Source organism: Tinamus guttatus, unplaced genomic scaffold (genome assembly GCF_059628265.1).
Source record: "Tinamus guttatus ecotype Peru unplaced genomic scaffold, ASM5962826v1 Tinamus_guttatus_pri_ptg000716l, whole genome shotgun sequence".
Taxonomy (NCBI): Eukaryota; Metazoa; Chordata; class Aves; order Tinamiformes; family Tinamidae; genus Tinamus; species Tinamus guttatus.
The window spans coordinates 2,406,020-2,429,192 of NW_028289250.1; the positions used below are offsets into that span (position 1 = coordinate 2,406,020).

General features: G+C 39.4%; 1 protein-coding gene across 3 annotated transcripts in view; it reads right to left on the minus strand.

Moving 5' to 3' along the window:
• The window catches only part of LOC104568900 (SAM and SH3 domain-containing protein 1-like), a 517,909-nt gene that overhangs the window by 329,110 nt on the left and 165,626 nt on the right, over positions 1–23,173 (minus strand). The window lies entirely within an intron of this gene.

The following is a 23,173-nucleotide window of genomic DNA, read 5'->3' on the forward strand; positions in this document are numbered from 1 at the left end:
GTGCACGGTTGTGCAGAGGTAATATTTTAGATATTATGGTTCAACAGGTGCCTAATAATTTTGGCATTTTACAGTAATGAATGCCACAGCATTATTCTGAAGATACATCGCTACTTTCCTTGTTTTCACTAAGTCACTTGGCATCAGATTTAATTTTATCATGCATAAAATATTAAATTTTTTTATTCAATGCCAAATATTTTACTAAAGTTGTATATACTAGCTATTGGATAGAACAATGCATGCATACATTGTTTCTCCATGCACATTTAATGAGTTTCCTATATTTGGGAGATGCTGTCCAACTGTGTACACTTGAACTATTCCTAATTATTGCATTATTTAATATTTCAATTATTAATTAATTTGAGGACTACTTCAACGTCAAATTGCAGATTTCATATCACACACATTATTGAAGTCTAGCATTGTGTCCTGTAGCATGACAGAGAAAACTATTAACAAGACTTTTTTTCCTGCAAATCATAAGAAAAAACTGCGCTTCTATCCTTTCACATTATCTTTAATCAGTGAGCTACATTCCATGGGCAACAAGCATGGGTAGGAAGAGAAAGCAGATATGACAGATAAAAAAGAAATACGGATGCTGCTAGAGACAGAGAGGAATAGAAGAAGGAAGAAGCGAGGAAGCAGCTATATTCTCAGTCTACTGGGCCTGGGAAGCCATTACTAAACAGTTTCTGAGATGTTGAGTACACAGGGCAGCAGGCTTAAGTAAAGAGAAGGAAATGGTGCCCTCAAGGCCTGTATTTATCCAGAGCGCAGATTGAGGCAACAGCGGAGAAGACCTCAGGAAGAAGTGAAGCCCAGCATTAATTAATTTGATTTGGCTGGGATACTAGAATTAACTGACTTCATTTGGCAGGGCACAATTAAATTTCAAAGGGGTTAAACTGATTACTTTGAGCACAGGGATGATTTATTTCAGAGGAGAAAAGATACATGGATAGAAGTTAACCAAAGAAATGCAGGAGAGGAACCAGGTAGCAACGTAGGGCATTTCCCACCCCCTACACATTCAGGAAAACTCACTTAATACTTTAACTCTTGGGATCTGGGAGATTCCCTCCCCAGTAACAATCCTTTGCAAACAACAACTATAAATATTGGTTTGCTTAAAGTGCTGCCAAAACACATTTCTGAACAATCCAGCTAAGTAAACAAATGCTCCAGTTTTGAAACAGTTTCAAACTGAGCACCAAATGGCACACATAAAGATCAAATAATCATGCATGGCAGTGGCTGCTTGTTAAAAAGTACTTGCATAATTTCAGATGCAGCACCAAGACCCTTCTGAAAATATGGCTTCCTTTTTTTTTTTTACTAAGTAAATGGCTTATTTTTCCAACTACAAAATTTGATACCAGAAAAACTCAAGTGCATGTGAATTTTTCACGTGCAAAACTTTTAACTGCACAGCACTTATAGAGCAGAAGAATGTAATTCTCTCTTAAAAGAAATGCTGCAAGTGCCAAAAGGTCTTGGATGGAAATTATGTCTTCTCTCCTTTCACATGGCAAGGATTAAAAATTGTACACTGGTGAACAGCTCTAAGTATTTATTTTAATTGAGCAGACTGACAGGACTCATCTCAAGTGAATCTGAATTTAAGAATAGGAGTGGTGATTATGATTCTGCTGTCTTCTCAGAAAGTGAGTCTAAGAGATGTCAGCACTTAACTCAGTAGTGGTAATACGGGTAAGGTGACAGGAAATATTAATTCTTCCAGCTGTGACTCAATTTGCTTCTCAGTTTCAGATTTTGCCTTTTATCCAGCTTACAAGTGAGAATAGCTGCTCCTTCCCAAGCAGAATGTATAGATAAGAAGCTTACACAATGTTAATTTCAGATAGTACTCTCAGTTTTGGATTAAAGCCAATCTAACATCAGATCTAAATATATCTTCCCTCACCTTAACTTGATAAGCCTGATCTTCGTGTTCCTAAGCACCAAATCAGTCAGTCCAAACAGATCAATCTCTCTTTGCAATCTGAGCTAATTTGTCACAAATTAATTCCAAATGTCTTTATTTGTCCTAATTCTTTTAGCTCATCTCATTTTCTCTTCTACTTCTTTCCCTGGCCAAGGAAGATGATCTGATTAAAACTACTGTTAAAAGTAGCACTGTGTTGGCTGAAACCTTCTTTTGTACCCTTTCCAACAGAAAATGATTGACATTAATAATAACCCATATTGTAGCTAGTCCCAAAAGTGATAGCAAAGTAATGGCAGATGCAAAGCCAGCACCAGTATTTTGAAACAGGCAGAGAAACAAAATGGGCCCACATACCTGGCAGCAATAAGAGTCCTTTCACTGATGGATGGGAATAAATATAAAGGCTGATAGCATGGTAATAAAACAATGATGATAACCCAAAATTATTTATTACAAGGCAGGAACAGTGCTGCCTGCTCAGACTCTGCTGTAAATGGAAGCCGACATCAATGGATGACTCCCAGCAAGAAAACATGGCCCATTTTAATTTGGGAAGTGTCATCTCATTTTTTAAGGTGAAAGCTATTATCAGAGGTGACAATGATCTATAGCAAATCAAAAGAAACAATGAAAACCCATACTTAACTCTTCAGTCTGGTACATTTACTGCAGACAGTGACTTCCTTACAAACACCAAAGCGGCATCTTGGAAAGCTGAAAAACATCCCTTAACAACTTCTCAGAAACCGAAAGTCCTATCAGCCCAAAATGCTGCTGCCATATTTTCTTTGAAGAGGATACCACCAGCCAGTATGATACCGAGAATGACTGCCTCTGAAAAATATTGCAGCCCATCGGATGCAGGGAAAGAGCACGGAATAAAACCGTAGGCTAATGTAAGATTCTGATGCGTGTGTTCAATAGCTCCAGCATAGAGGCTCCAGAAATGGCAGGAAAGATGCCTCTCACCATTACCTGGTTTAATGTAACTAGATTTATATTGATATATTTAAGCCAGATAATGCACAAAGGACGCCGTACGGCACATCCCGCACAGGTTCTGTGGCCTCGGGTGTAATGTTGCCATAGAAACACCTTGGCCACCAGGAAGGTGTGTTTGTGCAAGGGACCGGGGGTGACACACTCACATTCCCATGGCAACTGCTCCGTCCAAAGGCTGAGGGAACATGTGTCAGTGTCCTTTGGAGACACAGGTATGGGAAGGACGGCGATGGAAAAAAAGCCATGCGATGTATTCTCTGCTGGAGCTGGTGAGCATAGTTGATTATCATTCAGGGATGCTACCAGAAGGTGGAATAGCTACAGCCTGTGTTTTTGAGTTAAAAACTGTGTGTGAGCAGGATAATAAAACAACAAAAATTCAGAAAGAAATTAGAATGGTAGTAGTGTTTCAATCAAAATGACAATGCATAATCTAGGACGAGGCTCTCAATGAATGAAAGTTGTTGAGGTTTTATGTTTGCTGCATTAGGAGAGGCCTCAAAATCCCCCAAATAGGCTAATATATAACATACAAAACTGTCAGAGTCCTTCTACTTCATTAGTGTTTATATTTCCTAAAATAAAAAATGATTCATCCTTCAATTTCCTACCTTGCTATTAACCACCATCACTTCCTGGGAACAGATCCCTCAAGGAGAAGACACTCGACAGAATTAGTAGCTCCATGCTGAAGAAGGGCTACGTATTTTTTCAGCAACTTCTTTGTAGGCTAATCTAGGGCAGCCCTGTGAAAGTACTGACCTCCTAACAAAGACCAAGTATAGTTGGTCAGAGCTGAAATTAATTCAAATAATACTTTTATTAAAAGCAGACTGCCAAGCAGAACTGAACTTGTATTTTTAAAATAGGTCCTTTTTTTCTTCTATTGACAAAATAGAAGAGGCTCTTGAGAACAGTATTTCTTGCTATGCCTGCTTTATTATTATTTTTTGTAAGCTACTTCCCCCACATATTACTTCAGAAAACTTTCACATCTCACAGCGTTGTCTTGTAGGAATCTCAAGTTCAGGTCAATAAAAACTGCGTCTCCCAATAGCTATGAAGTCAATGATGTAAGTCCCATATTATGTCAAGCAGCTCATCTCATGGGACTTCCTTCTGATGTTTTGCTTTTTTTTTTCAGTTAGCCAAATGGCTAAAATTTGGATTATTTTTAGTAAGTATTTAACAAATCATCCTAGAGATTGATAGAGATTATCTTGTTAGAAGGCATGCTGAGCAGTGACAGATACCAACTGAGGCAGAGGCAATAAGGCAGGGATTGTGGGCATGCGGTATTGAAACTCAGCAAAGAACCTGTTTTCTCCTGTTTTGTGGGTTCAGGGTCAGGAAACGGAGGCTAAAAGCTCATGGCCAATAGCAATTTTATTGGGTTACAACCTCATATTTATAAGCAAGCAACATGGTATATGTGTCTTACACGTGTCCCGATAGCCAATCCAACCTCATCTGAGGCTTGCATAACCTGAGACATCCAATCACAGAAAAGGTCAGCTTTAACTTGTCTTGTGTCTAGTCAGCAAGCCACGCTCGGCTTGAGCCGGGTTCAGTCAGTTCTTGTTTTTGCCAATTGGTACCTTTTGCCCTTTTGCCCTTTCCCCTACACTTTTTCCCTTCCCTTTTTAAGTGCTAAGTAAAAAAATACACTGAATTTGGAAGTTGATCAAAACGGTACAACTGAAACACTGTTTTTCTTTGCCTAAGAAGTAGCCATGTTCTCTGAGTAAGCAAATGAAGAAGTACATGCACTTCTTAGGAATACTTTAGGGATATAGATTGGAAGTAGAGGGTAAGCATATATTATAGCATCCTAATCACAATTGTTTATTTTCAGTGATAAATGCTGCATTTATTTGGATGCATCAACCACAGTTACACGCATATAGTTCACTTACAAAGATGAAAATCTTACGAAAAAAAGACAAACAAATAGATTTTTTTTCACCCCAATCAATCGTTTTAGAAGATAGAAAATGCTGCTCTTAGCCTGAGAACCACACTGTCCAAGGAAAAAAAGTGCATGTCAGGAGTCCAGATGCATAAGCAGTCAATATAAACTAACCCTACTGACCGCTGTAACTACTAATGTGAAATGTTTGAATAGAAATAAAATTCACAGACACACAGAAAAAGAGATTCTGATATGTAGAAATAACAAGGGCTCAGGGAATAAGTGGAGTGATAATGATTTGTACACTAGTTTCTCTGGAATTCTATACTTATTCTTGTAGATTTTTTTAAGAATTTGGGAAATTTTGAGCATACTTTTTGAGCAAACTGGAAGGAAAATTTAAGACTGCTTCTTCCATTGAAACTCAGGACTTCAGAAAAACAGGAATTGGGTGTAACTAACAGTGTACTAAAACTAGAGGACTCCTCAGGTGAATTTGGAAACCTTGTTCTTTCTGGGGCCCTGTAATGGTCAAGTTCTTTAAGGAGTAGAGTACATATGCACCAAAATTTTGGATATTTTCAATGGTTGACTGAGAAGTACAATAATGCTTATCATCTGGAAGGTAAATCCCTCCGTTTCTAAGCCTGAGACCCCAGCTTTGAATACGTAGGTGCTTGACAGAAAACTACTTGCAGGTCCTGAACTGTTAACTTTTAAAAGTCTGCAAGTACCTGAACTGTTACCTTGCTGCAAACTCTTTAAAAACTCATTCTTATTCTTACAAATCCTATTGGATTTCTTAAAACTGACGACTTCTTTTGTTCAGATGTAAGCAGTTGTAATAATTATATGCCTTTGTTGTGACATCTTTGTGACAGTCTTTAATAAGAGTTTGGAGATTAACCAGCATTATATCTGTTCACTGCCAAAATAATTGGGGGTTTCTTGAGAGCAAAAACTTAGAAATTTTCAGAAAAGAAAAATTCAATGAGAAATTTCATTTTGGTAATTGAATTAAAGTAGAAATATTTCGAGACTAAAGAAATTCCTCTGGGCGGGAAAAAAGTTTGGAAAAGTTAAAAGATTGAAAAGTTGAAGTGTTTCCTCATCTGATTTTGTTGCTACATAGGGATATTACCATTATCAACACATTGCTTATGCATTTCCCATCACTAGCCACATTTGCATTGCAGAGAGAAAAAAAAAAAAAAGAGGACAAAAGACATTGCTTGTAATTAGTTTGCTGTATGGCAAAGTGTGAGAAGGCCTGATGACTCAGAGAAAATTAAACAGAACGGCAGACTTCCTTTTAAGATGACAAAAAATTATAAAGCTCCAAACTCTTTGATTTCTAAACCAGAGAAACCTGGATCTATGAAGAGAGGCTTTGTTCCAGGCAGCCTAGGAAGAGATATTAGTGTGCAAAATTCTCCCTCTATTACAAAGAAACTTAAATGCAATCCCACTCAAAATGCCTTAGGAAAAAAAGGCAAGAGATTCACAGTTCTGTCTTTCACCGCCTCTTTTGCAGAGGTTCAAACAGTTGCGAGAATACATCTAGGTATGGTGGATTCAAAATTTTTATTTTTAATGTTTCAAAACATAACAGAAGAAAAAATATATACTTGAAGCAATTGCATGACACCAAAACCAGTCCCCTGTTACACCAGGTAAGCAACTGTATCCCATAATCATTCTAGTTAGACTTCTTATTCCCAGTCAAAGACTGTTGCAGTTGTCTCTTGCAGAGATTTTCAAGGCAAGGGGTACCCACAGCTGATTGTCCTCTATTTGTTCTTGTACAAACATCATCCTTTCCCTGACAGCCTTCCTCCTTTCTCTCTCAATGTCTTATAAGCAATTATCCTTGGAGGTCTTTTTTGCAGTAGTTTCGGTATAATTTTGATCCTTCTTGAAAATAGACAAGTCCATGAAGAAGTGTCCATCAATTCATGTAGCGGGTACTGTTCAGTACAATAGCATATTCTCTTATATGCTCTGTCTATATAGCCTTTGGCTAGCATGTATTTTTCATAGCTGAATCTCACCAGTACTTCATAAACATCCCACGATTGTTTTATGCATTTAATTCTTTTCCTTCTAACTAAAGAGGTTTCAGAATTATTGGCATTATTATCTGCATGTGATGCATGGCCTTCTCCTTTGTACTAGAAAAATCCATCCCTTTTCATTCTACTTGTTTTTCAGCTCTGCCTCTGCATTGATACTGACTCCATTTCTGATTTATCAGCAAATTTAATTCATGAGTCAAGGGAATTAAGAAAAATATTAAGTAAGACAGATCACTTAGACTCCTCTAATATCCATGTTTTCCCCTGAAAAACTTCCATTTTCAAATAACCCTTCATCATGGGTATATAAGGAGCATGTATGGAACAGACAAAGGGTCAGGAATGAATTTAATGATTGAAGTTTCTTACTGGAACAATGATGTGATGATACATGATAGTATTATGACAATTATTGCATGCTAATGTTATTACTGCACCAGCATCCAGTCCCGTGCCTCCCTCTATAGCGCTACATGTGGTCTGGTCCTGCACCAATCCAGCACATTTTGTTATGCCCATCTCCTCTGCAGCTTGGCCCTGCAGTCCAGTATAACTGGGACAGGGCTCTGTCCCCCTCCTCTACCAGCAAAGTGCCCCGTATGAGGTCGGGGGCTGCTAGTGGGGCTAAAGGAAGCTGTATGGGGCAGACGCTGAAGGAGAAAGAGGTCTCACAAACTGTAGTGTAAGAGCTGATAACACAAGGCCAAATCTCCCCAGAGAAATGCCCTCACATCCACAGTAAAACACAGATGGTCTGCAAGACAAAGGGTTAGTGAGAAAAGAAAGAAACCACCAGCTTTTTAAAGTGTTGCCTAAGTAGTTTAATAGCACCATATATATTTGCGGTATCATGATTCTTACTTCTAAGTATCAATACTGTGGAAGACTCAAATAGTACTATACACCCTGGTAAAATGATGATCTGCAATTCCTATAGCCTTGCTGAAGTGCTTTTATAGCTGTGCAACAAAATATTGCCCTCTTGTCCTTTAATGCTGACAGGTTCACAACCATTTAGATAGTCCACTGGAGCTGGCAGGCCAATGGGGCGAGAAATTAGACACGCTCAGCAACGCTGCTAGATAAAAGCCATTGCCAGGATTAGTAAGATTGCAGGCTAAGCCAATCTACCACAAATAAAAAGAAACTGGAAAAAAAAAAAAAAAGGAGGAGAAGAAAAGAAAAAGAAAAGAAGAAGCTTAGTAGCATGCTTTCTAGCGTATTTTAGGCTTTCTGGAATCCTTTGGCATATGCAAACTGTCTCCCCTTAACTGAAGGGAGTCCAAATGTCAGGGAGACCAAACGTCAGGCATGCATGGACACCAGTTGGCCCACAAAATATACTAGGACTTTCTAGACTGTAATCTTACCATGAAGTAAAGAGAGAGAGGAGGCAGTGGGCAGAAGGTAAAGATAAACTGGACAACTGAAATAGATAGATCTATCTATCTATGTTCACGTTTGAGTGACTTTTAATTCAAGCACTCCACTCATGATATATAGATATACAAACTGACTTTTGAAGCAAAGTGCTCTAAATTGCAAGAATCTGTTGTCAAAAAATGCTTTTTGGCTACGACTAGTTATATGAGTTCTCCCAGAAATATGATAAAGGCAAGTAAAATCCTACATCGCTATTGCTCCTCTGTTGAAGCACAGAAATCCTCAGTCAGCATATAATTGCCCCACAGATACCCTAAACATGTAGCAAGGTTGGCAGCTTACAGGAAGCTACTGAAAACCGATCTCATAGTACCCTTCATCTCTGTAGGTATGACTCAATTTTCCCATCAGCCTGAGGAATTTACAGTTTTAACTTAAAGTTAATCTGCATAGAATAGTTATAAATTGAGTTTTAGAAGACTTTACAAGTACCTCTAAGAAAGATATCCATAAAATCCTGTTAAACACTATTTAATTCTTTTGAAGATAGAGGTCAATAATATAATGTTAAAGAGCTGTGCAGTCAATAGCCAAAATGAATCAGGAGTTAATCTGTGATTTTCAAAGAACCTTGAAGAATTAGGCAAGCCTCTGAAAATCTCATTCTTAAAAAAGTAAGAAAGACCTTTTATGCCTTCAGAGAAAAGTCATTTGTCAATCAGTCTCTGAGAGTAGATCTTTTATGCAAAGATAAGATGTCAAACCAAGGTCAGCATTTTAACTTGATAGTACTTCTTTCATTTTCCTTCAAAATTAATCAATGTGAGAAAGCAGTAACATAAGCCACAAAATGATCAAAGTATAATCTGAAAGTAGTATCTGTTGACGGCATCCTGTATCAGCATTGATGGAGTACCCAATTGTAAAATTCTCATGCAGGTGAACTTTAGATTTATGGATACTCAGTGATTTAGGATTGCACCAAAAGTGGGCAAGTTTAGCTTATAAAAAGATATACAACATCTCACAGTAATTTCATTATATATATATATATATATATATATATATATATGTAAACTGATGCCTATTTATTTGGGACATCTTCAGTTACACTTTAGTACTAATTAGTACTGTAGATAAGATAAAAATGCAAGTTCTCTGTTTCATTTCCAGTGCAATTTTGCCCAAATTGCTATAAGACTAAGGCTGAAAAATATTGCTGACATAAAAAAAAAAAAAGCTCACCCTCCAAAATACAGCAGATTAATTCAAAGGCAATGAGGAAGTGCTTTTTTTTTTTTTTAATAGATACAGATATTAGTTGTTGTAAAGCAGTTCTCAACACAGTAAAAATCAAGGTAGAGTTGCAAGAAGCCTTTCACTCCTTTTCTATGTCTGTTATTTTTACCAGCTACATAAGTGAAGTTACAAGCACACAATCTATTAACCATTTTATGAAAAAAAAATGAACATGTAAATTAGCAAGACATCCTAAGGCTTAGTAAGTAAAAATGACATGAAATTCTCTTTTGCTTTTTAAGCTAATTACCTAATTGACGCATTTGCTTCATTAAGCTTTAGGATTTTTCCTTTCTCAAGTAGCAAAAAGCTAGCTGCCATGCATCTTAAAACAGGTATCAATTTCAACTGAATGGTCTAAGGTACATTTTAAAGTTATCTTTCCCAGAACCTTTCAGTAAGTAAGTGTTAGATTATGAATGGTAACACCAGAATACAGACCAACTTTTAAAAAGTTGCACAAATAGTATTCAGAATAACATGAATTGTATTATCCACCTTGGATCGACACTAGTTGTGCCCAGTAGAGTTATTTTCGCTGCTGCATATGTAATGGATTCCTACAGTGCTGCTTTAGAGAGTTAAGGACATAGGAAATCCAAATTGATATACATACATAAAAAAATTACTATGCACAGTTTTGCAAAGGAGAAAAACTAGTAGCAGGTAAATGTAATTAAAGCCGGCAAAAGAAACTGAACCAAGTGTGAAAAGCCTATTCTCTTGTAACAGGTTGGAAGTCTTTCCAACATGAATTAAAGTTAATTATATCAAGATGAAGCACATATTCAATAGAATAATGGTTTCTTCCTTATTTGAACTGTCACAAAAGCCTATTATTACTGTTCTTCAACACTAATTTTTGTTGAACTTTACAAATAATAGTATTGAATTCAATTATTAAATGCCACAAAATAGCCTCTGTTGAACCTGCTAGTTAAAATATAGAATTTAATTTAGCAAAGAATAAAGCAGCTACACTATTTTCCATAAGTTTGGGGAGATGTTTATGTTGTCTGTTCTATATGGATTTCACTATCCACACTGCCTACATCACAGAATCACACAGAATCACAGAACGGTTGAGGTTGGAAGGGACCTCTCGAGATCATCTAGTCCAACCCCCCTGCTCCAGCAGGGACACCCAGAGCACGGGGCACAGGGTGGCATCCAGGCGGGTTTGGAAGATCTCCAGAGAAGGAGACTCCACAGCCTCTCTGGGCAGCCTGTTCCAGGGCTCTGTCACCCTCACAGGAAAGAAGTTCTTCCTCATATGGAGGTGGAACTTCCTGTGTTTCAACTCAAACATCCGTTGCCCCTCATCCTGTCCCCATTACAGAAGATTATGGCTACTTTTCATTGAAGATTCTATTTCAGAAGTAAATTAGAAGACACAGTAGATTGTAAAATATCTTACATCTGTGGAGAGAAAAATAGTCATAAATAATGGAATTTACCGTCTGTCCTTGAATATCTATTGGTAACAACTGTGTACGTCAAGGTATCTAGACTTTCAGCTACAACTGCTGTTTCCAGTGTCCATAAACAAAATAATAACCATACAAGATGAAGCCAGGTGTCAATACTATATTAGTCACAGTAATGACAGAGGTAAGAGAGGTGCTAAATGATACCAGAACATAAAGGAATACTATTTTGCAGAGGTGACAAACACTATTTAGTTGAACTTTGCATTAACTGCTTGCTCCTACAAGCAAGGAGACAGGTATCTGTTTTAAACTTGACTGTCATACATCCCTTTTCACCTACATATACACGTGCTCAAACTGACAGGCTGAAAGAGCTCTCGCGTCTTGGAAGTGCCTTGCATTTCAGGTGAGGGTTTAGGCCTGCTGGGCACGTGTGGAAAAGTGAAGTCTTAAAAATAGGCATCAGTTCCCAGCAGTTTTGAAAATCCATCTGTTATCTATGTTGCCAGCTGTGCTATCAGTTAATCAGTCCCTTAAAATAAAGTCAGTTTTCTCTGCTCCCATGATAAGGGTGAAGGATAAGGTGTGAGGGACAGGAAAAGGCAGCTCATTCAGTAGATACGAAATATATTGTCATCCAGCAGATGACTAACCGCTAGTCATATGGGCCTGACAGTGCAGGAACAAGATCGGATCCCTACTGTGTAATGAACAGAGCCAGCAGAGCCTGCTGAGGATGGCTGCAGTCTCTCCTTTATTTGACAGGGGAGCAATAAGACACGGTGATTTATCGTCACCTTTCCTATCTATCCCTTCTTCTCCTGAACAGGAGTCCTTCTTTTTGCCCTTCTCATCTCCTGCCAGATTCAACTCCAGATGGGCTCTGCCTTTCCTAACATCATCCCTATATGCTCAGACTCCTCCTGGGTCACCTGCTCCTGCTTCCACTTATTGTATTCCTCCTCCTTTTTTTTTCATCTGGTTATTTAGGAGCTCCCTCTTCACCCATTGGGGCCTCCCATTGCCCTTGATGAACTTCCTGCTCATCTGGGTAGCAGGGTAGAACATGGGTAGGTGGGACTTGGACAAGGGGAACCTTGAAAATCAGCCAGGTCTCATGGACACCTCTCCATGGCTGTCTCTATTGGGATTCTTCCGAGCAGGTTCTGAAGAAGCCAAAGTCTGCTCTCCTGAAGTCCAGGGTTGCAATCCTGCTTTTCTTGCTTTGCTCCCTCTCACTGTAGCCAAGGCTGCCTTCACATCCCTAACCGGTTCTTCCTTCTTCCTAAGTATGAGGTCCAGTCAAGTGTCTCCCTTTAACAGTTTCTCAATCACTTGTATTAGGGAGGTGTCATCCTTGCACCCCCTTTTTCCCTTCAGTTCATTCTTTTTTTTTTCTTTACTATGTTATCTCTGGTCAGGAAAACTTAAAAGCAAAGCTAGTAGGGTCATTGATTTTGAGACTCAAAGGAAGAGATGAATTAAAAAGAGACAACTGGTGACATATGTTCTTAATTGAGTATTTCTGAAGCTGCTACAGAACTCGCAAAATGCAGGCATATATTTTCCTGAAGAAACTCAGATAAATTCCTCTCTAACAGCAAGTTTAAGATGATCTTGACTGGCATTTCCTATGGCAGGTACTCTGGTAGCATGCGTAGAGTAAGAAACTGTTCAGTGGAAGATCCAGTGACTTGGATCTAATTATGCCACATGACATTGAACAGCAAAGTTACTTGCTTTCCTGCTTCATGTGACATGAGCACACTTTCTTTGTCCTATCTCTTGCATGGGTTTAGGAAATGGGTTGTAAAAACAATTGGCAGTCACTAAAATTCCACATTGGATGAATGGGAAAAAATGGTTAACAATTCAATAGTTTGTAGTGCGCAGGTCTCACCATGCAGTGGCACCCACCATGTTGTGTCAGTGTCCTCAACAAACCACTTGTAGTGGTCCCTTCACATTGCCATGACATTTTTCATCTTGAGTCTGCACTTCCAATACTTTGACTTACAGCCCAAATTATGCAATGCATTAAAATATCTTGGAAGTGGGAAACAAACAGGCATCAAAAATTAGTTTCAGTAACCCTTGCTGTATGGAAATTAAACGACGACATCTCTTGCAGGGGTGCAGAGATTTACAAGGAATTGTATCTGTTCGTACCAAACATTCAGATCTGGACAATGAGCAAATACCAGTCTCCCTGTAGTACATCTAATAATTTACCTATGCTCACTTTCAACTGATATTTTTTCCTCCCCAAAACAGATCTATAACCTGTGAAAGTTTGGGTAAAATCACATTTGAATCTCCATGCAAAAAAAGACAAAAGATTTGGGATTTAGCCCCACACACAACATAACAAAGTATTTTAGAAGATCCCCTTAAATAAAAAATAAAAGAAAAAAGAAAAAAGAAAGTACTAAACAGCATGAAAGCCTTTAAGAATGCCTTTACCTATCATTTTAACATTGCTGCATGTGCTTTCTTTCTCTACTAAAAATTGGCAGACATGAATCTAACAATGGAAAACTTGAGGAAGATTTGGGCTTTTCTCTGAAGGACTTCAGCTATGCTCTGAGATGCTTCCCACACGTGACATGATGGTAAATTGTGGGTGCTAAGATTAAATAGGAGTTTCTTTATATACCAAAAGCATGTGTGCTTTACTGATGTGGTAGGGAAAAATAATTACCATTAATCATTCACCTACCTGTTTGCCTGTAACTTTATTTTCTAAAAGAAATATATAATGAGAGAAACTCCACCGGATTTTTTTTCCTCTGGCTTTCTGCACTGCATTTTACTCTTTAGATAAAATACAGACTTAGCAATCCTATGTGAAGGAAACTGGTGTCAGTATTAAAAATCACAGAATCATAGAATCACAGAATGCTTAAGGTTGGAAGGGACCTCTAGAGGTCATCTAGTCCAACCCCTCTGCACACGCAGGGTCACCTAGAGCACGTGGCACAGGACTGCGTCCAAGTGGGTTTTGAAGATCTCCAGAGAAGGAGACTCCACAACCTCTCCGGGCAACCTGTCCCAGCGCTCTGTCATCCTCACTGTTAAGAAATTTTTCCTTAAGTTCCTGTGGAACTTTCAATGATTCAGTTTGTGGCCATTACCTCTAGTTCTGTCAGTGGCCACCACTGAAAAGAGGCCAGCACCATCCTCCTCACTGCCTCCCTTGAGGTACTTATAGACACTGATTAGATCCCCTCTCAGCCTTCTCTTCTCCAGGCTGAACAGGCCCAGCTCCCTCAGCCTCTCCTCATAGGGCAGATGTTCCAGGCCCCTGATCATCCTTGTGGCCCTGCGCTGGACTCTCTCCAGCAGCTCCACATCCCTCTTGTACTGTGGAGCCCAGAACTGGACACAATACTCCAGATGTGGCCTCACCAGGGCTGAGTAGAGGGGCAGGATCACCTCCCTCGACCTGCTGGAGACGCTCTTCTTAATGCACCCCAGGATCCCATTGGCCTTCTCGGCCACGAGGGCACACTGCTGCCTCATGGTCAACTTGTCGTCCACCATGACACCCAGGTCCCTCTCTGCAGAGCTTCTCTCCAGAAGGTCAGTCCCCAGCCTGTACTGGTGTCTGGGGTTATTCCTCCCTAGGTGCAGGACCTTGCACTTGGCCTTGTTGACTTGCATGAGGTTTTTCACCACCCAGTTGTCCAGTCTGTTCAGGGAATATAAGTTACTCCAGAAAAACACACAAACACAAAACGTTTCCAGGATGAAGCGGCTGCATCCCATTTTAAGCATCAAAAACTGTTGTGAACAGTTTCCAGTCAGCTTCTTGCAGCTTCTCCTGGTTTCTGGCTTCTCAGCTTCCAGGGGAGACACATTTCATGCTCTGCCTTCCCAGAGCAAGAGAACTCGGCTACCGCTTTCAGGTTTTCTTTGAAAGTATTCCCATCTTTCACTGACCAAGTAAACATAAAGCTTTTCCTGAAAACATTACAGCCTTTACTGCTGTCAGCTTCATTTCCCTTCTGCGTACTCACTGCTAAACACAGCCACTTTCAGGTAAGTTTGAGAAAGTAAAAAAAAGTAAATCTGCATTTTGGTGCACTATATATCACTTTTACTATGCAAATGATTGTTTAGAGAAGAATAAAAGCCTGTAAATATTTTGAGAAGTGGGTCCCCAGTGCCTCTTCAGTGTTCCAAACTGCACTGTGTGCTTCGTAATTATGTAATATATAGAATGCCAGCTGCTTTGAATGGTACTCTAGGGGTTTGGATGATATCGAAATGCTCTCCTCCCCCAGAGAGAGTCATAATCAAGCAAGTAATACCGTAAAGTCAGACCAAATTGACGTTGAGTTGTTGGCTTTTAATGCACTTTAAACCAGATGTTAATGCTGTATACCGTGATTTTTGTTTTTGTTTTCTTTGATAAAGTATTATTTCTCTGACAAAGCAGGACCCTGGTACATAGAGATTCTCTCAGAAGTTCTGCTTTATATTTTCTGATACGCACTTTTATTTTCCACTTCTGCGGCAAAGAATGGAAGGGACATTGTTTTGCTGTCACAGGATAGAGCGGGGAGGCAGCAGCCAACATGCACATTGGCAAGTATGGCGCAGGACAATTCCTTCAAGCAAGTCTTGGGGGCAAATTAGTCAAGCCTTACAGTGGCACTGACTGAAAAGAAGTGGTAGCTGCTTCTTCCTAACATGTAAAAATAGGCAAACATTCATTTATAGATTTTTTTCCATTAGCTCTCTAGTGCTTTACAGAGTAATATCCAACTAAAATTTCTCCAGAGCTTAAGGTCTTTGGCTCATGAAGATGAAATATGATACTAATCACAGAACTAGTGTCTATAATATTATATCCATTTCATGCAATCTAATACAGGAGCTAAGAAAGCTCTCAAGCTGTTGGTTCAGCTGTTTCCCTACCGAAGCATCACAGTTACCCCAGTCTGCTGCTTCTGCGGGGAGTACAGCTTCCTTCTTCATACACTGGATCACTGGCTACAGCCATGCTGGGATAACTTTCCGTTTTCACAACAGGGCAAAGAGCTCCATTCCCTTGCATGCCATTCCTTCCCAGATCAAACCCCCTGCCAGCCAAAAAACTATGAGCAGTATCACATTTTCCATGGCTATGACTATTAGTGGAGCCAGATGAAACTGAAGAGACTACTTTCAGTTTTCAATAGCAAGGTAAAAGTTTTATTTCAGACCACCTGGAGGTCTGATGAGCTGAAGCAATAGGAGAACTGTCCTGGTAGAAAACCCCACAGTACAGACTCCAGGTCCACAGCTGGCTACCCGTGTGCTCAACAGCCAACCCTGCCACGCAATACACGACTACTTCACACAACACCCACACAAATTCACTGCTTAAAATTTTCTCCCAGTACTGGCCAGAAATCTGCCAAGTCTCCAGGCTGCAAGGACTAGGGCATGGCTGCCGTGTTCCACACATGGTCATGAGATCTGTCCGTGCTTCCCTCCATCCTTCCTGCCCTCCTCGTGGCCTTCCTAGCTCCCTGCTCACATCCTTACGGCTGTTCTGCTGCTGCTGAGCGGCTTTGCAGGCTGCCCTCCAAGCTGAGATGGGGAAACCCGGGGACGTTACGGGGGCTGTTAAACAGAGCCCCTGCAAAAGGGAGAGCGCTGAGCAACCGCTGGGTGGAAAGCAAATGAGAGCAACAAAGAAAGGTAACAACTGTTAATACATATATTCTACATAGGAGAATATTTCAAGGAGAGGCATAGTGACATTTCCTCCCTGAGAGACCAATACAGAACAGTGTTTGTGCAAGTATGTAGCAATGCCTCACCTAGAAGCAGTATAATTCCCTTCTATCCTCTTGAATAAATATATAACATATTATCAATAGCCTCCTATATAGCTATGTTAAAGCAGCAAATAGACAACCCCTTAAGGTATAAAGAATAAGCATAAGCAATTATGTTATCAATTATTCAGATTTATAACTACCCTAAAGAACAAGACATAGCTGCTTTAATAATTAATAACATTTAGGATACTAACAAACTATGATGTCACTAGGGTATCCTTAGAAAAAATGGCCTACTGGGCAAATAATTTTTTTGAGGAATATATAAAATTAAATGAGTATTTGAGAGGCTTCTGCCAGGGTTGTAGCCAGATGTTATCAAACACTGCAGGTTAGACTGTACTGTTGATGTGTTTCTTGGCAAAAATCTTGTATCTAAATTAAACTCTAAAAAAAGGAGAGGCCATATTTTGATCAAATAGTTAATATTTTGTTTTCTGTTATTTCTTAAGCATGTCTTCTGGAGATTTTTTTTCCTTATCAGCAACATTATTGTCCATATATAAAAAGCTGACTTTCAATCCTTCTTCTCCCAGTGGGAGTCCATAAAGAATCTGTATCAAAATAAAAATTTGCTATCTTCCTGTTGAGATAAACCTCCAGCTTCAATCTTCCTGGACCTTTTAGAAGGCAAGAACAAGAAAATATCCAGTCAGTCAATTCACAAAAAGTTCCTTTGGAGGGGATTAACACAAGTGCATGAGTTTGATTTTTTTAAACAATTTTCCCATCTCTACTTTCCTTATTGTTTCATTCGATTTTATTACATCTACATATCCAAGAGAGAGAATGAAATTCAGAATTGAGCCAAAAGAGAACGCAGCATTTTCTTAATGTGAGTACCTGAAGATACAGTCCTAAACCTATATTTAGATATACAAAGGTTTGTTTTTCTGATATGAATAACAAACAGCTCTCTTTGAAGGCATTCACCATTTTCCAAAGTAACTGAAGGTATATTTTGCTCCACGTCTATTAAAGAATGCAAGATGTCCTAATTTAGTAGGACAACTTCATAACATGTAAGAGTAAAGCTGCTACTGTGGAAGTGTACAGCCTTTTTGAGATCCAGATCCAGTGGCAGGCTCAATACCCATAATTTCAAGAATTAACCTGGAGCCAACTGTAGGAGCAGAGCTCTAGTTTTATTGCTTGCATTTGCCCCTCTACAAGGTAGTTATCCCCCAGGTTTCCTTCCCAGAGCCATTCTTCTGCAACCCTGCTTCACTGATTGCTTACGATTCAAGGACATGACTGTGCAAGAAATTTGTCGCAGCAGGCAGGAGAGGAGTTCCATTTGTGTTCTAAAAACCACAGGCTCCACAGTAATATGCCTTCAGACGGGCTCCAGCACAGTAACTATACAGCAAACAGCTTCATAGAAAATATCAACACCTGACTTTCCAATGCAGCAAAAAGCAATATGATTTTTTGATTCCCGGCATGACGTCTGGCCTACTGATACAGGGCTATTTAGAGAAGGATTTGCACATGGAAGCAATTTGAGTACACTGTGATTTTTATTTCAAAGCTTAACTATCTGCAAAAGCAACATGTGCTTTCTTCAGCTGAATTGACAAATATGCTTGCTTTGCTAAACTTCATTTTACACCTATTTTTGATATGAGAAAAGTCCTGGAGTTTGGGATTATCCTCTTTCTCTCATGACTTTTCAGGAGATCATTTAAAGTTAATTAGAAAATTATATACAAACATCAAAATATGAAATATGCCACTACTTTGGTAAACCTAAAAAAAAAGTAAAGATGATCTTTATTCAAGCATAGGTATACAGGGACTGAACTGTAATGAGCCACGGGATTCAACTTGTCAGTATTTCTCCCTTTCCATATCCACCTCCTGAGAGGCTGTATTTAATGCCAGATCTACCTTAGAGACTTTGCTGCTAAATTTGGCTCGGAGAAGGACAAAATAAGGGGAAATCAGTTAGCTATCATTACCAATGGGATGTTATTAGAAACATGGTAATGAGATCTAAGAACAACCTGAAACAATCACAGATGGCAGGCATACAGACATTATAAAAAGGGCTTTAGAACACAGTAATAAAGGAAGGCTACCACCACTAAAACTTTCAATTATAGCTGGAAATGATAAAACTTTGTAACATGCAGACAAGGTACAAATACTCAAATAATACTTCTGTACTTGGCAGAAAGCAAAACCTTATACTCCTCATATGAGAGACTTTCTTCATTTTGTGAGTAACAACAGAGGATAAATACTGAATATCAACCAGGGCCAAGGCTTACTAAATCAGCAGGTTCTTATAATGACCTCCTGTAGCACTAAGGAAGTGGCTGGAGAGAGATTTCACTGCTACTAGTTTTTATGTAAACCTAGTAATACTCAGGAAATTCTGGAAATTTGGAAGCATGCTATATAAAGAAGGCAAACATAATGTGGATTATTCATCCACATGAACAATGTGGATGATAAGAGAAAATGTATTAGACGGTTTCTAAAGGGTGGGATCACAGGTGAACACTAAAATCGGGTTTATGTAATGAGAATCCTTGTAGTCATACCTAGTTTTAGCACTTTTTGAGATTATAAAAACGGAAACTACAAAAGCTCCAATATTCTTAGAATTCGTAGTGTTTCAGGTAGAACTCCACTAACTACTAATTAGAAAATAACACAGTACTGGACAGGATCAATAAAGCACATGGTCAGAGTACTAAGAGATTTTGAATAGACTAATATGGAATGCTCCTCAAAAGGCTAATAGTGTGGGTCTGGAGTGGCCAGTACTAGATATAATGCTGTTTAAAATATTCAAAAATAATCTAGAAGTAAGTGCAGAAAACATTGTTGATGTTTTATGTGAAACGACTGGTTATAAGCACACAGTGGCTGCAAAGCTAGGCATGTGCAGGGGGTTGGCCTCTGTAATGCAAGCAGGGTTGAACCCTGGCTCTTGGTGGAGCCGAAAAGGATTCAGGGAGAATATGGACTCCCAGGATGATGTTATGATGTGAAGGGCTAATGAACCCCTTAGGCATACACTGGGAGGATTAAGCAGAAAAGGCGACTTCACCATGATGTCAAGCTGACACTGGAGTATTTTGTATGTGTTTGGCATTTGTAATTCAAAAAATACATTCAGAAATGCAGAAATTTCAGGGGCAACTCTTAAAAATAATGATCAACATATCTCAGTTTAAAAGATTCAGAATAGATCAGTATATGTCAGAATATATCAAGAGGGTGACTGCAAGATGATCAGAAAAGATTATCTGCTCTTGTCTTTTTTTTTATTCCCCCGGGGACCGCTATTGCAAACCATGCCAGGCTGCAAAACTGCCTCTTGCAAGCAGGAGTCACCTCTCCAAAGGCATCTGGGGTGCATGAGGAGAAGCGCACTGCCCTCATGACTATGTCAGCTAGACATGGATGCACTCTCCCTTTTACCTGCAAGTCACCCAGGCTAGAAAGAAAGAGTCTGGAGTTGAAGTTAAGGAAGAAAATACCTCGCAGGCAGGCTGTGAATGTCCTAAGCCCATCATAACCTGGTAGCCCAGGAAAGACAGCATGGCTCTTGCGAGAAACTGAGAGAGGGCAACCATGGGTGCTATCAACCCAGCACAATGCCGTTCCCCCAGTGCCCTCTCTGCCATAGCCACCTCTTGAGCTTCACTGCCATGGCTATCTGGGCCCTACGCTCTCTTTCATATTCTTCCTTTTCCCCCTCCACACATGCACCAGACAGAGCAGGGACTCCTTGCTTTGAGAAGCCCTGGGTTGGGGCAATGGCCTGCGCTGCTCCTGGGAGCGCAGGTACTAGCGGCTCCAGCAGAGCCCAGCAGAGAAGAAAGAAGAAAAGGGATGGCTGGAAGCCGAAGCCAGGACTCATTAGAAATGGGCCTGACATTTGAACTGTGGGTATGCCTCCCCGGCACAGTAGGCCCAGGTGTTTGGCACGTAGGTCTTCCTGTTTGTGCCCAGCGAATGGCATCTCAGGCTGGGAGCAGCAGTGCGGGGAGCTTGGGAGAGTGCCACAGCGTGCTCACAGGGACCCTCCCGCACTTGCCTTTCATGATTAGTCAGTTCAGTACTAGCTGCTTAGGAGAAACAGATGTTGTCTGACTCAGTTCAGTTAATTGACCGAGTTCAGGTAAAGTCTAACATGGGTAAAATTAGGAGAAAATTAGCAATGTTTTCCAGCCCATCTTTTCTAATATTATTTCTAAGGTGGGAGGAAACACACTAGGAATATGGAAGGTGATATTCACATTCTGCCTGGATGTGAACCTGTGCAATGTGCTTGTGCAGGGCGGTTGGACCAGATGATCTCCAGAGATTCCTTCCAAACTCAACCACTGTGATTCTGTGGTAAAAAAAATGAATGGAGAAACATGTTTAGGCATTTTTATGATTAATGCAAGATGCGCAGCATTTGCCTTATAGATTCCTCGGAAACATCAGTGACTTTCTATTGCCATCACATATGTACCAAACAAGTCACCAATAGCTCTTATGTGACTGCAGACTGTGTCCACTGTTCTGGACATGAAAGCCAATGAAATTCCACCTCAGAAACAAATGCTTATATATTTATTTCTAAAACATATATGGGCCACCTATTATAGGAGATGCTTACTGGGTTAGTACTATGGTTATAATTTTTCCTCTCTAAATTTCTCCCTCTGGAAGTGCATTCAGATTCACACAGATAAAAATGTAATAGATGTTTCAGGACTTATGATGATTTATGCATTACAAGAGTTGTTTTCATTCAGAACCATTATCATTGGAAGAAATAATCCTTTATGATTAGCCATGTAGATATGTGTTCAGAGAAAAAAAAATAGATGTAAGTATCTAAAAACTGTTAGTTAAGCAGGCTGCAAATGAGGATACTGTTGTTTGCACTCTCATTAATAGCTACATTAACACTGCATTTTTATGGGAAAAAAAATGCAGATGGATTGACTATTTATAAACTGAATTAAATTCTGAACTATCATCCATTTTAAAGTTTGCCTTGTGCTTTAACCTATTTCTCTGTTTGCACACTGAAAGCTTGGGGAAGTTTGGAGAAATTGAAAGAAGCTAGTACTACATCCGTCCATCTCATCCTCCTGTCCTTTCTCTAACCCCTGCAATATGAGATTATATTGCTCAAGAAGCAGCTCAAAAAGAGATTTTGACAGCTGATATTTTAGATGTTAGGCACCTAATATCTATTGAGCATCTGGCAGCGAAGTTTAATCTCTTGGCCAATCACTTTTATGCCTACCTGTCTAACAGATTCAGCATTCTAGTTGTGCACTGTTGAAAGCAATATCAGGACATTTCCTCAGCAATTTTTCAGTGAAAATGTCTTATTTATTTATGCTCACATATTTGGCTCAAAGTCATGAATGAGGTTAGCCAATGTCCAGACAACTCCTCTCATAGAAGGTGGTTGTCAAAATTAACCTTCTGGAACGGGAGAAGACAGAACTGACCCTGTGGTTGGGCATATACACTCCCAATTTTTCAGAAGCTCAGTTCTACTCACATTAAGCTAAATGGCTGAGAAAGAGAAAGGGTTATTGAGAAAAAGATGAAGTGAAGAGTATGTGTAGTTTGAGGAAGAAAATTGAAGGAATTGTTATGGGATGGAATTTTTCCACTTCAAAAGGTAAGACCGTCTACTCAGGACAGATATTCAAAGTACACAGGATAAGCATGAAGAATTTGAATAGGCCTCAAGAAAAATCGGAAGCTAAACCAAAGATGCCGTAAGTGCAGAATAGTAGTAGTAGTAGCAGTAGTAGTAGTAGTAGTAGTAGTAAATGAGTTTTGGCACCTAGACATAGAAAGACTGTCTGCATCCATGACAAATGACAGAACCAACAGTAAACATTCTAACCTAAATATGCAAATAATAAATCAAGACATCAAGACATATAAAGCAATCATATTTAACAGAAGTAAGTAATTGAAACCACATGTTTTGGAAGAATATCCATGAGCTTCATCTACTTCCAGAGGTCTTTAGCATTCCTGCCTGCTACACTGCTTTAGTTTTTTCTTATGCTGTACACCTGCAGGATAAAGGATATATTAACAACACTTAAGTATGTACAGCTCTCTCCAAATACTTATCTCAAATTGATTACTGTAGTGTATATTTACTACCTGTCTAAGCTGTAACTTGAATTACTGAAGGACTTCAAAACAATCTTAGAAGAAGATGATAAGCAACGTTACACAACAAACACATATTACTATTATTGTTTTAAACACCAGCAGAAAGTAGATGCACATTG